Source organism: Thermobia domestica, chromosome 6, assembly GCF_964235325.1.
Source record: "Thermobia domestica chromosome 6, izTheDome1.hap1.1, whole genome shotgun sequence".
NCBI lineage: Eukaryota > Metazoa > Arthropoda > Insecta > Zygentoma > Lepismatidae > Thermobia > Thermobia domestica.
In genome coordinates this window covers 205,587,342-205,602,429 of record NC_137459.1, presented here as the reverse complement: position 1 = coordinate 205,602,429, position 15,088 = coordinate 205,587,342, and positions in this window count along the sequence as shown.

Here is a 15,088-nt window from a genome sequence, read left to right as displayed (position 1 = left end):
GGTCTTGTCAGAAGAGGAAACTATTAGGCAAGACCTTTGAGTGAATTAAATCATGGATTCCTTCACCATCAATCGCATGAATATGTGAAATATGAACCAGATATCTATTTTGCATTATCAACACCACACAATATATTGCATAATAATGATATCAGGTATAAACCAACCGGTTCACTAGCGAATAATGCAATTATATAATTCGGTGTTCCGTTAACTGGGGATCATTACATTGATCATCCGTACACTAGCCTTTATATTGAAGCTCAAATTGTTAATCCTGATGGAATATATGGTAGAAAACATCATGAAACAGTGGGTTATATTATAGATTCTATAATTGAAATGTTTAAAAAAGTGGAAGCATATTTAAATAAGGAGTAATGATGATTACGTTCCCATCTCTTCATCATCTGTATCTATTAAAGTAACCAAGAAAGTTCTGTCGCTTTTTGTGGAGATCTGTATTCGATTGGCCTTCACACCATGAGTTTGATGCGAGTGGAGATGAGGCGAAGCTCAGTTTTTGGTGCGGGTGTATCGAACATACTACCTAGTTGTGGCACATCAGTTACACCGTGAACTTGCGTAAGGACAGAGTCAACATGGGACCTCCACAGAGCGTTATAAGGGCGTCTATGCTGTACGAGTTTAAACTGAGGTCAAACACCGCTGCAGAAGAGCGGATGAATATGCCAGACCTTTGGTGAGGATGTCGTGACTACGCTGACAGTGCAGCGGTGGTTTAACAAGTTGAAGGACGGTGACGAAACATTCAAAAACGCAGCACGTGCCGGAAGTCCAACACATATACAAACTGAAGATCATCATGCAGCAATTGAGGCGAACGGTCGCCAAACATGTGAGAAGCTGGGACTACAAATCAGTGTGAGTGTAGAAACTATTCGCCAGCACCTCCATCAACTTGGGAAAGCACTACAAGTTGGGTCCCACATAATTTGATTACGGACCATAAGGCAACGCGAGCAGACACTTGTGTTTCTTTCCAGTCTCGTCTCAGCAAGGAGCCATTTCTGGACAGGAGGTTGACATATGATGAGAAGTGGTTCCTTTAGGAAGCTCCAACGCGCTGTCATTATTGGCTAGCATTCCAAAAGCCGATTTCAAAATAGCCGAAACCAGCACGGCACCAGATGAAGGTCCTCCTGTGTGTTTGGTGGACTCATCGTGCATCGGGAACTGATACCAGCTGGTGAGGGCATTAATGCAAGTGTGTACTGTCAGGTATGAGCTGTGGCCAAGAAAAATTCAAAACTCTGAAGCCAGCGCTTCTGAATCGTAGAGGGTTCCTCCTGTTACAGGAAATCGCTAAGCAAAATCCACCAGTCTAGGCCTTGGATGGGAAACACTATTGCATCCTCCATACTCCCCGAACATTACACCATCCCATTATCAATTGTCCCATTCCTTGGACAGTCACCTTAGTGGACGCCAGTTCAAATACAAGTAGAGGTGCAATATGCTCTTGATAACTTGTTCGCTTCATGGCCCACCAATTTACCGCGATGAGTCCCATGGCCTTCTGGAATGTTTGTAGAAAGTCGTCAATGCTGATGGGAACTATTTTTGATCTTCCTGATACGTCTTAGGTGACATATCGATGTTCGGTGGTGGTGGGGGAAGCGACAAAAGATTCTTGGTTTTCTTAATATCATGCATTCAAAAGTTGCTTAATTGTAATCATTAAAAAAAAAAAACAGATCTATAGCGTGCAATCTGGTTTCTAAATACCACACGACAAACGGTTGCAGCAGATAATGATAACACAGAATTTTAGCAAAGGTATGAATTAGCGAAAAACTGTGAAATTTGGCATGCTTGGAAATCATCATTGTGATATTTTTAACGGGTAGAAAGTTTTCAAGGAGAGGAACTATGAATCAAGTTGATTTCTTCTAAGCCAAATGTTTGTATTCTTGATGCTGATTTTTATGTGGAAGCAACATGCGATGTAACAAAGAGTAGATTAAAATTTACGGTAAAATTTCAAGAGTAGATTCGTTACGGGTAGGCAAGCAAAAAAAAAAAAAAAAAAAAAAACTTCATATGACCATATGAAGGGAAATGCATCGTTACATAGTTACTGTCATTGAGTCGCCTGACTGTGTGAAATAAGCCTATATCAGTCGCCAATCAATGTGATTCAATTTAAAAATTAACAACTCAGTTCCTAATTAAGCTATGAAAATAATTTTTGCATCAGTGTGTTTCTGAAGAACGAAGCTTTCCGCCGATATTCATTTCCTGTATGTGAGGGATATCACGGCGGATAAAGTATGAGTGGGATAAAGTACGTGATTTTTCGTTTTTTGCATCAGGGTTTTGATACTGACATTCCTTCTGCCTTGGGAGTAATAAAAATTGGTCTAAGAAGCAATAAAATAGTCCACTATATGGTAATGGACTGTATATGTACTTGTTGTTTATGTGGAGGGAGAAGAAGGAGAGCAAATTTGGCCATTTTTGAGTCTCAGTTTGAAAATTACATTTATTTTCAGGGAGGCGCAACATAAGACTTCTAAGCAAAAGGTACACATACAGTGTCACCATATAATTGACTACTTCATTGCTTCACATACCAAATTTTATGATTATATTTCCAAGAAAGATGGAATGCCATACCCAAATTCTGATGCAAAAAGCGAAATAGTACCTGCTTTACCCTCCCCCAACCGCCGTGGTACCCCTCATACACACACACACACACACACACACACATATATATATATATATATATATATATATATATATATATATATATATATATATATATATATATATATATATATATATATATATATATATAGTAATGTTCCACTTGGTATTGTACACAACTCTTCACGCTTATGTTTATAAACATCACCACATGGCTTTACGAGAGAATATTACACACCACGTGGATCCACTACGACATGCAGACGAAGGACTTCTGTCTCCTCCCACGAAGCAGACAGCGACAACGAAGCAGCAGCGCCATCGCCATCTGGGAACCATATAAATTCGATGGCCGACAGCGGACCGTACCAGTTCTCTGGTGTCCCTCCTACTGTTTGCTTCGGAACATTAGGAGTAACCTAATCCCAGGCCTCTAGTCTGTTTCGGGACTCTTGGTTTTTCCTTTCTCCTGGCTTAGCGTGCTTCGGGGCTCTATTGCGAATCCCAACCTTAGTCGCTTAGCCTGCTTCGGGGCTCTGTGACCACCTAACCAACCCACTGCTTGCTACGGAGCATTGGGATCCCTATCGCCACTCTGCCTAGGCTGTTTCGGGGCTTTGGGGAGATCCTGTCTGTGACCTCACGGTCAAAGACTACCCGTATCTAACCTTACAAGCATAGAGAAATTATCTTTGTAGTCTTTTTTGTGTAAAATACTGCTTTGGTGGAATTTTATTAAAAAAGCCTGTAGTGGGAGTCGATTCCGGACGCTCTTTTTATTAACAAGCTCTACATACAACCTATATGGGACAGAGTTTTAATATATATATATATATATATATATATATATATATATATATATATATATATATATATATATATATATTGACTGGAAATGTTTCTTCCACTTTTGCCGATCTTCAGCTTCCTCTTTTAACTCCCAATATTTTATCCTATCTTTCAAATCATCGATCAGCTGTGTTCTTCTTCTTCCTATTCCTCGCTTCCCTTCCATCTTTCCTTCTATGGCGGTTGCGAAGAAGGCAATTTCTTCTCAAGATATTTCCAATCCAGTTGGCCTGTATACGAAGAATGGTGGCTAAAAGTGTCCTCTTATCTCTTATCCGTTTTAAAACATCTTCGTTTGTTGCTCTCTCTGCCCATTTTATCTTCTCCATCTTCCTTCAACGCCACATTTCAAAGCACTCCAAATATTTTTTCTCTAACTTCCGTAATGCCCAAGTCTGTGAACCATACAGTCCAATGCTCCATGTATAGCACTTGATCAACATCTTCTTAAGTCCAATATTGAGCCTGGCAGTTAAGAGTGATCTTTTCTTGTTGAATGCTTCTTTAGCTATAACAATTCTTGACCTGATCTCTTTGGTGCAGTAAGCGTCTCTCGTCAAAATACTTCCCAGATACTTGAAATTATCGACCTCTTCAAGTTCTCTTTGTTCTACTCTGATCTGCAAGAGCGTGTTTCCACGAGATATTCTCATGACTTTCGACTTTTTGATGTTAATTTCCATTCCATACAATTTTCAAGTGTCAAGTATTCTGTCAATCATCTCATGTAGTCCTCCTTCGGTGTTAGCTATAATAACCGTGTCATCTGCATACCTGATCTTTTTTATGATCTGTCTTCCAATCTTGAAGCCTCCAGTTCCCATGAATGCTTCCTTCATTAAACATTCGCTGTAAGTGTTGAATAATTGAAGCAACAAACTACATCCTTGTCTGACTCCTTGTCCAATCTCCACACTGTAGGATTATCCTTCATTCAAGCGCAGCTTCACTCGTTGTCTTATGTACAGGTTTGAATGAGTCGTCGATCTCTCCAGTTGACCCCTTTTCTTTAAGTATTTTCAGAAGTTTCGTCGAATTGACTCGGTCGAAAGCTTTTCGCCAGTCGATGAAGCACAAAAACAACTCTTCCTTTACATCAAGAGTTCCTTTTGATATAATTTTCATCAATCCAATAGCATCTCTGGTGCCTTTAACTTTTCGGAATCCATATTGAAATTCTTCTAACCTCTTATCTACTTTACTTTCCAGCAGCCTATTCAGTATGCGTGCAATGATCTTTAAAGTGTGGAAAATCAGGCTAATGGTTCTGTGATCGCTGCACTTCTTTGCTTGATTTTTCATGGGCAATGCAATTATTGTAACATCAAGGAAATCCTTTGGCCATTCTCCACTCAGGTAGATCTTGTTAATAAGAGAGGTCAATACTTTCATGGCATTGTCTCCTAATTCCTTGAGCAAATCTACTGGTATGTCGTCGTCTCCAGTGGCCTTTCTCCTTCCCCTGTCTTGCATTGCTTGTACTACTTCACTTTTCAATATACTGGATCTTATATATATATATATATATATATATATATATATATATATATATATATTAGTGCTATAATAAAACGGGCAAAAATAAATCTAGTACTACAAAAAATATAATTAACATCTGCGTAACACCACATTTCAGGAGTCCAGATTAGGTCATTGTCATTTCCAACGATGGATATTTGATTTATAGGAACGTTACCAAACTATTTACTAATACGAATGGCTTGACACGTCCAACGACAACAAACGCATTTCGTTTCAAACCCTTCGACCTTAATTTCTTCTCATTATACCTAGATTGAAAAGTTCTTTCTTCAAAACCATTACTACCATGTTTTGAAAACAGTTCTATCTCTTCACATATCACAAGTTTTGTTCAGTTCTGGAATTTATTTTTCCATAATACCCTAATATCATTTCTAGAATTTATTTTCCAAATTAAAAACATGCTTATTTTTATTTAACATCATGCATGAAGGGTTAGAAGCCAAATATCAACACTGATATCTCATCAAGCATACACATGTGAGAATGGAAGTACATTTTAATACACTGAGAAAAATCCGTTATCCGGACACCAATACATGTACACTCCGCATCAAAAAATTGCGACAGCTAACGCCGTGCAGTTAGGCCACACAATATACACCTTCTTATCCCATAATCGTGTCAGGTAACGAGATCCCCTCTCTCTCCTCACGTCTTCTCTCCCATACTAAAATTAGTTAACAGCGTGAGAGCAGTTCTAATTTCAAACTACAAATGTATTAGTTTCGATAAAAGGAAATAACAAAACCGAGACGAAAAAGTATTTGTAAGTTGATGTAGGGAGTGACTGAAACACACAGAACGAAAAATTGAAACCAATGGATGTCTACTACACAAAGATTCAGAAATGAGGCAGAGAGAGAGATACAGAGAGAGACAAAGAGGGAAGAGCAGACAAGAAGGAAACCAAAAAGGGAAACAAATAGAAATGCGGAATTCAAACGTTGTAAGAAAAGAACCTGAGAGTATAAATATCCGTTTCTAGAAATTCAACAGTAATATAGAAATAACGTTTGTCTCTACATATTTTCTTTCAGAACTATTCGAATATATAGAGGATGCTTTAAATATTAATTAAGTCATTTTCACAAAGGATAGAATACTCAATTACCAGTAGAACTATAGATCTCCGAGACACATCTAGGATAATGTTAAACGTTTAAGACATGCTTTGTTTCCGTGTGGTTCCATTGTAAATTCGGTAGTGTTCATTGGTACTACTGATCTAAAATACATCCTAATAATCCTACTTGGTAGCGAAGGTCATATCATCCATTTCAGATTACTAATACAAAGTAGAAAAAAAGTAATGGAACGAAAAGAAAAAAAATAAAAAAAGAGAAAATTGAATGAGTGCTATTTTACTGCTAAATTTCTATCAGAAATAACCTACATAAAACTCCAAACTGTATCGTAGTAAAAGTTACAAATGTTCGAAAGGAAAAGTTTGTGTTCCTCAAAGATGTAGCATGTTTCTAATTTCAACGTGAATAAAACACATTGAATTATAGGATGGAAACAAATTTTGTGTCGAACTAGTATAAATAAAATTTTGTTTGCAAACAACCAAAGAGGTTACCGTTTTCTAGTCTTTTCCGAAGATTTATCTGTTTCGAACATCAAGCATCGATTTCATCTCTTGCGGATATAACGAAATTCAAACAGATAGAATGCACAGGCTAGAGCTTAAACAGATCATCGCATCAGTCGGATGATGTTGGTAAGGTTATAGACTACCACTGGGTCGAGGACTCAAACCAGTAATAGCCCGATAATTCGACTGAGATTCGATAACCGAGAGGATAAAAAACAGATTTCACTTATTCCCTTGCGTTTAAACAGTATTTTTGTCAGAGATGTCCAGGACTGCACATATTATCCACGGAGCAGTAAAAACTCGACGAGGATATTCCCCGTTAATTAGATTCTCTTGCTCCGTTTTAACTTTGGAACACGCACACGCACATGAACTGTGTGTGTGTGAGAGGGAGAGAGAGGGAAGAGGAGAAGTGAAAGATACAAAGAGAGGATAGGTAAACGTCAAGAAAAAGAGAGGGGAAGACGAATATAAATATGAAACACATTTATCATTGCAGTATATGATGTAGAACGCACTCACTATTTTTTGAATTATCGCATGTGATGTCTAGTAAGTTCTCCAACAGAAGATAAATATTTATTTGCAGCCATTATTTTATGCGAAAAAAATATACTACCTGATGGGGAATTAAACGAAGATTTTCCATTTGGAAATCTAGACTTTACTCCTACACCACCTATTGCTCTATGCAACCTTTGTTTCATAAATTGTGTAGTGTTTCTTTATCAGAACGATAACACGAAAAGTGTATACTGCAGATCAACGGTGTGTTTGAAATGTCCTGGTAATTCCCTTGCCCTCTCCGAACCAACATTCGTAAATCGCCTCTTTCGTGATACAATTGTTTGCTTCCACATTCTTACGTATTCCTTGTTCAGTACGATAAGTCGGTTCTTCATAATAAGTTTGTGAAAAAAATCAACTTAGTCGTGAACAGAATTTGAACCTATTTTAGATATCTGTATTATTCATAAGGCAACTACGTTACCCCTACACTATCATGCCACCTGAAACTACAAGCCAAATATTAAATACCTTAGCCTGATCTTTGGAACGAACCATCTTCTTTCTATAAGATTATTTGCACAAAAATGCACTGTGAAATTCATTTGTTTGGCAAACTGGAGAGAAATTAGTGCTCACTAATAAAGGAATTCATACAAGCCAGGAAAGTCACAGAAATAAAACATATTTTGCTGGAATTTCCCCGTGCAAGTTCAAAACTGCGCAAATACTACTACTACTACTACTACTACTACTACTACTACTACTACTACTACTACTACTACTAATAATAATAATAATAATAATAATAATAATAATAATAATAATAATAATAATATATTAAATGTTTACAGTATAGTTGTCAATTATTATTATTATTATTATTATTATTATTATTATTATTATTATTATTATTATTATTATCATTATTATTATTATTAGCATCAATTACCCGCTTCGCTGGGTTAAATTGAGAAAACAGTAATATATTCCGTTACTCAGTCACTTTTTTACTATTACTAAAGCCCTCTTTGATATCCGTTATATTCAATGAGTTTTATATATCCCTTCCCCTCTCTATGTTGTGGGGCACGACATCCGCAGTGTCATTCTTCATTTCAGCGAGCCGCAAAATTATGAACTCGACACTGATATTGGTTATTTCGATCACTGTTATGTCTCCCCTTCCTCCAAGTTGCGGGGCTGAATTTGGATTTAAACAGCATCAGATGTGTCACTGTTAATCTCAGCGACTCCAAAAATTATAGATTCGCCATTAATACCGGTCTTTATTATTTCTTTTTAAAATGTCGCTGTCCTTTCGCTACCTTACTTTACACCGTCAAAGTGATATGACAGAAACCATTAAAGGTTAGAACTTCAAATAGGTTGCAAATTTGATTGAGATTGGTTTGATGGTTCAAGTGTCATTAAGTTTTATTTATTTTTATGTATCTCCCTCTGATATTCCCGTCCCCAGGTTCCCCGGTGATAATTTTGATCGAGATTAATGGTACGGTTCAAGAGTTATCAAGTTTTATTTATTATTTTTAACTACTCCCTCCCCTCTCCCCAAAGCTATATATCGTCAAAGTAAATATATAAATACCATCTTTTCCCCAACCTCATCTATGTTGAAAATGTAATCGAGATCGGTGGGGTGGTTCAAGAGATTAGGACCCACAAGCATAGTTATTTTCAATTTTATAATATTGTTTTCATCATCATTATTATTATTATTGTTATTATTATTATTATTATTATTATTATTATTATTATTATTATTATTATTATTATTATTATTATTATTATTATTATTATTATTATTATTTGCGTAGTTTTGAGCTCGCACGAGGAAATTACTGCAGAATATGATCTATTTCTGTATTTTTTCCTGGATTGCGTGTTTTTACTTTATTAGTGGGCACCAATTTCTATCTAGGTTGTCGAATAAATGAATTACATTGTGCACTTTGGTGCAATTAACCTTACAGGAAGAAGCCGTTTCCTTTCAATTATCAGGGCTAAATTAAGTAATATTTTGCTTCAAATTTCAGATGGCATGTGAGTGTAGGGGTAAAGTAGTGGCCTTATGAATAATTCAGCTATCTAACATAGGTTCAAAGTCTGTTCAGGCCGAAGATATTTTTTTTTTACAAAGTAATTGTGAAGAATTGACTTATCATACTGGGCGAGCAATACGTAAGAATGTGGAAAAAAACACTTGTATCATGATAGAGAAGATTTACAGCAGTTGGTTGGAAAAGGGCAAGATAAAAATGAAATGAAATCTTTGAGTTTTACGTCCCACGTTTATGCCGGTTAGGCTAAAGGAGACGGTGATGATGAGTAATGAATTAAATGGTGTAATGAAGAAAGTGGGAAGAAACGGGATAACCCCTGGAAAACCCACGCACACGGTGTTTGTCCACCCCAAAGTTCACTTGGCAGGGGCTGGGATCGAACCCGGGACCCCAAGCACCAGAGGTGAACGCTCTACCACTGACCCACCGCGGCCCACGAAAGGGCAAGAGAATTACCGGGACATTTCAAACACATTGTTGATCGGAAGTATACGCTTTTCGTATTATCGTTCTCAGAAGGAAACACTACACCACTTGTTAAATAAGGCCTGGGTAGACGCATCGGTGTTGTAGTGGTAAAGTACAGGAATTCAAAAGTGGAAAATCTGGGTTCGATTCCTCATTAGGTAGTATGATTTTTCGCATAGAATGATGGCCGCAAACAGATATTTATCTTCTGTTGAAGAACTCCCAAGGCATCATTGGCGGTAATTCAAGAAATGGTGTGTGCGTTCTACACCATATACTGTAATGATAAGTGTGTTTCATATTTATATTCGTCTTCACGTCTCTCTTTGTTGATGTTTCCGTATCCTCTCTTTGTATCTTTCACTTCTCCCCTTCCCTCTCCCTCTCTCACGCACGCAGTTCATGTGCGTGCGCGTGTTCCAAAGTTTAAACGGAGCAAGAAAATCTAATGAACTGGGAATATCCTCGTCGAGTTTTTCCTGCTCCGTGGATAATATTTGTAGGCCTGGTCATCTCTGACAAAATTACTGTTTAAACGCAAGGTAATAAGTGAAATCTCTCTTTTATCCTCTGGGATACCGACTCTCAGTTGAATTACCGAGTCACTACGGGTTCGAATCCTCGACCCTGTTGCGGTCTATAACCTTTCAACATCATCCGACTGATGCGATGATCCGTTTAAGCACTAACCTGTTCATTCTATCTGTTCGAATTACGTTATATCCGCAAGAGATGAAATCGATGCTTGATGTTCGACACAGGCAAATCTTCAGAAAAGACTAGAAAATGTCAACCTCTTTGGTTGTTTGCAAGCAATCTTTTATTTATGCTAGTTCGATACAAAATTTGTTTCCATCCTATAATTCAATGTGTTTTATTCACGTTGAAATTTGAAACATGCTACATCTTTGAGAAAAACAAACTTTTCCTTTCAAACATTTGTAACTTTCATTATGATATAGTTTGGAGTTTTATGTAGGTTATCTTTGATAGAAATTTAGCAGTAAAATAGCACTCATTCAATTTTATCTTTCTTTATTTCTTTTTCTTTTCGTTCCATTACTTTTTTGTTTTTGTTTAGTTTGCATTAGTTGTCTGACATGGAGGATATGACCTTCGGTACCTAATAGGTTTATTATTATGTATTTTGGATCAGTACTTACAATGAACACAACCGAATTTGCAATCAAACCACGCGGAACAAAGTATGTATGTTAAACTTTTGACATTATCCTAAATCTGTCTCGGAGATCTATAGTTCTACTTATAACGATAAGTCTGGTTCTTAAACATTAATATTGAGCCATTAAACACACACAATTACTATTTTGCATACTTTGTTTAATAAATGTAAATGAGAAGCATACAGTTTACGTTCTACACAAATTTCAAAGATGTCTGCTTAATTAACTGAATAATTTTATTTAATTTTTGTTTTCATGACGACGACATCAAAATTATATTACATAAAAACATTTGAATAATTTTACATATTTACATTACAACTATAATATTTCTTGGTCTTTCTTTTCTTGTATTAGCAGAATTTGCCCAGTATATATTTAAAATACTTTATGACCGAAAATTACAAGTAAATAATAATTATTACAAGTAAAAATATACAACATACTGTTGTATATTTTGGCGCTCGACGGACTTGTATTTTATTTAATTATCCAATAAAAGGAAAAAGAGCTCTGGACTGTTAACTTTTACATACGTTTTAAACCTTTTAAGTGCCCCTCATATATACAACGTATGTTACATATTATAATTCACATAGACGGTCAATAACTTAATTCAAGTCCATTATGGGTCATAAAGATATTAATTGTTAACAAATTTAAATTATTAGCTTAGGGCATAATAAATAAAGATGTTAATATCCGTGTATTCTAGGCAAATTGTAATCAGGAAATTTGAACTGCACCAAATTTCATTATTTTAAACAAAAAGTAATTATAACATGAATATATGAAAGAAAGTATAAATTAAGATTGAGTCCATAATAACATTTAAAATCAAAGTTCTTTGGAAAATGTATAAATTTGATTTTCATTACTTGCATTTCTTCCATGAAATACGTGACATCAATTTTGCATAACTGTCATTACTTTCATACGTTTATATTAAAAATATCTTCTTGTAATCTTTAATATTCATATGATTTGCATAAAATTCGAATAGACTAAGAACACAAAAGCAAGAATTGTTTAAATACGAATTTCTTAGAGAAAACATAAAGTATTAACTTCAATATGTATTCTCGAATTACAAAAATGTTTTCAAATGTAACCTATAACATGAAACGCGAATAATGCGATTAATATTGCGTTTTGCAAACATAGGGAAACATACGAATAGTATGAAATACAAATATCAAATAAAACCCATAACATTAAGACATATATTGACATAAATTGAGTAATTATTATTTTAGATATCGACGCAAAGATTAAATAACATAAAATAAAATACCTTAAACCAAGTTACATATCCTTAAAATACTTTGTTTTGCTCTTTTGAAGACTAAGTTCCCTCTGTTAAGTGTTCTTTACATTAGCTTTCGTTATAACTTCAGGACTAAATCCATATGACTAAATCCATCCACCGTTTAATAGCTTAATTTCATCAATAAATTTTCCCAGTTTTCTATCCATAAGTTCAAATACTTTAGGATTAATTTGTTTCGTACATAAATATGGCCCAGCAAATAAATTGCAAAATTTATATATCCTTTTCAAAGATGCATCGCTCTGGAGATGTAGTCTTACGAATACCAAATCATTAGGCTGAATTTTAATTTTATCCAATTGCTGTTCTTCAACTTTCAGGTTGCGAGACTTGAACTTCTATTCTGCGAAAATGTATCATACTCACAAGATATGAATAATCAGTTTCATTATTCCCGTTAATTTGAACTCCAAAATGTAGTTCAATCGGTGCGACATAATCCATCCCATTATGAATATTGGCAGGCGCAACTCCTAAAGTATCAGACACCGAATAATTTAGAAAATATTTAATTTCAGTCACATATTTGACCCAATCATTATGCTTATTGCGACAGCAATGTCGGAATAACATCCCAAGGTTTCGATGTATATTTTCGACAACTGAACCGCTGGGGTGATACGGCGTTACGAAATGTATTTTGATGCCAGTAGTATTCATGGCACGCATAAATACATCACTACGGAATTGTCCTCTATTATCATATAATATATGTTCAACAGGACCACAATGCGGGATGTATACGTTTAGAATACGATTAACTATCGCTGATGAGGTCGCTTTACGTTTAGGATACGCTACTATATATCTTGTAAAAAATGTCCATTACAGTAAGCACAAAGATTTCACCTGTAGGAGCTCTTGGAAGGGGTCCATTCAAGTCTATAGAAATGAACGAATGTGGACGTTCAGGTATTACGGACAACATAGGTTTATATATAGATCTGTAATTATGGTTGATCTTCATACATTCCTCACAATCATTAATATAATTTTTGATTTGAGATCAAAGCGATTTCCAATAAAAGGGTTTATTAATTAATCAATACACTTTTAAATACCCAAAATGTCCAAAGTCCTCATGATAAGCCTTCAATAGTATGGAACCAATTTTGGTGGAATACAAATTTTGGTTCTATGTTCATATTTGAAGTCCTTAATTACCAAGATATTGTTCGACATTTGATACAGGGCGTTCCAGGAAAGAGGACAGTCACATTTATCTAAACATGATGTCAAATGGTGAATGATTTTTGCATATGTCTCATATTCTTTTTGGGATTTTTGCAATTCGTCCACAGAAATATTGGAATTTTCTTCCTGTAAAATTTTGAAAACATTTATTGATAATACATGATGATTTTAGCTAGGAAACAATCTGGATAACGTATCCACTGGAAAGTTCCTCAACTTCTTTTATATGTTTGACTTCAAAATCAAAAGATTGTAATTTCAACGACCATCTTAATAAGCGACTATTGTACCCTTGTATTTTCTTTAAATGACATAATGAACTGTGGTTCGTGATGACAGTAAAATGACATCCACTAAGGTAACGAGCGAATTTTTGTAACGAAAAACGTACTGCAAGCATTTCAATTTCAGTAATAGTATACCCTTTTTCTGCATTTTTCAAAGTTCGACTGACACAATGTATTACAGACGGTTCATTAGTAGAAACATCAGGTTGCCAGAGTATCCCAGAAATTCATGTTAGTGCGCCATCACATTGAAAAAAAAAAGACCATTATAGTCAGGATGATCTAGAAGGATATTTTTCATAATACATGTTTTCAAACGTTGGAAACTTTGTTCTTGGGAGTATCCCCATTGCCATGGCACTCCTTTCTTTGTTATCGAAAATAAAGGTTCGGCGATTTCAGGGAATTTTGGAATAGATCTTCTGAACCAATTAAAAGGACCTAGTATTTGCCGAGTTTCCTTTAAATTAGTGGGTACTGGTAAATCTCTAATTGCTTGCACTTCAAAATCACTGTAACACATTCCACTTGCATCAATTGAGTACCCCAAGAATTCAATGGATTTTTGAAAAAAAAATGATTTTTCATTATTTACCGTTAAACCAAAATTTTATAATCGCTCAAAAACTAGGTCCAAGTTTTTTTAAATAATCCTCTGGTCTTTTACCCATGATCAAAATATCATCGGCATAATAAACGATATTGCTACCTAAATCTTGCTTTAACACTTGATTTAAGCAGGATGCCAATACTGCACTATCATTTATCAATCCAAACACCACACGATTATATTCGTATAACTGACCTTCAAAAAAAAGGCGGTAAAGGGTTTCAAATCTTCTTCATCCAGCATGATTTGATTATAGGCCATGACCAAACCTGCATTCACAAACACGGTGTTACCCTGTAATGAGCTGAGGATTTCATCTACAGGAGGATATCTTACTTGTTGCAACTTGACATGTGAATTCAATTTTCTGAGATGCATCACTATTCTCAGGTGTTTTCCGTCCTTCTTTGGTACTTCGTGTAACGGGTTAAGATGAATACTTTGAGAAGGTCTTATTATTCCTTGCTCTAACATTTCCGATATCTGTTTACTACTTTGTACTACTTTCTACACTTTGTTTAATAAATGTAAATGAGAAGCGTACAATTTACCTTCTACACAAATTTCAAAGATGTCTGCTTAATTAACTGAATAATTCTATTTAATTTTTGTTGTCATGACGACAACATCAAGATTAGATTACTTAAAAACATTTGACTATTTTTTTATATATTAACATTATAACTATATCATTTCTTGGTCTTTCTTTTCTTCTATTAGCAGAATCTGCCCAGTATATATTTAAAATACGTTATGGCCC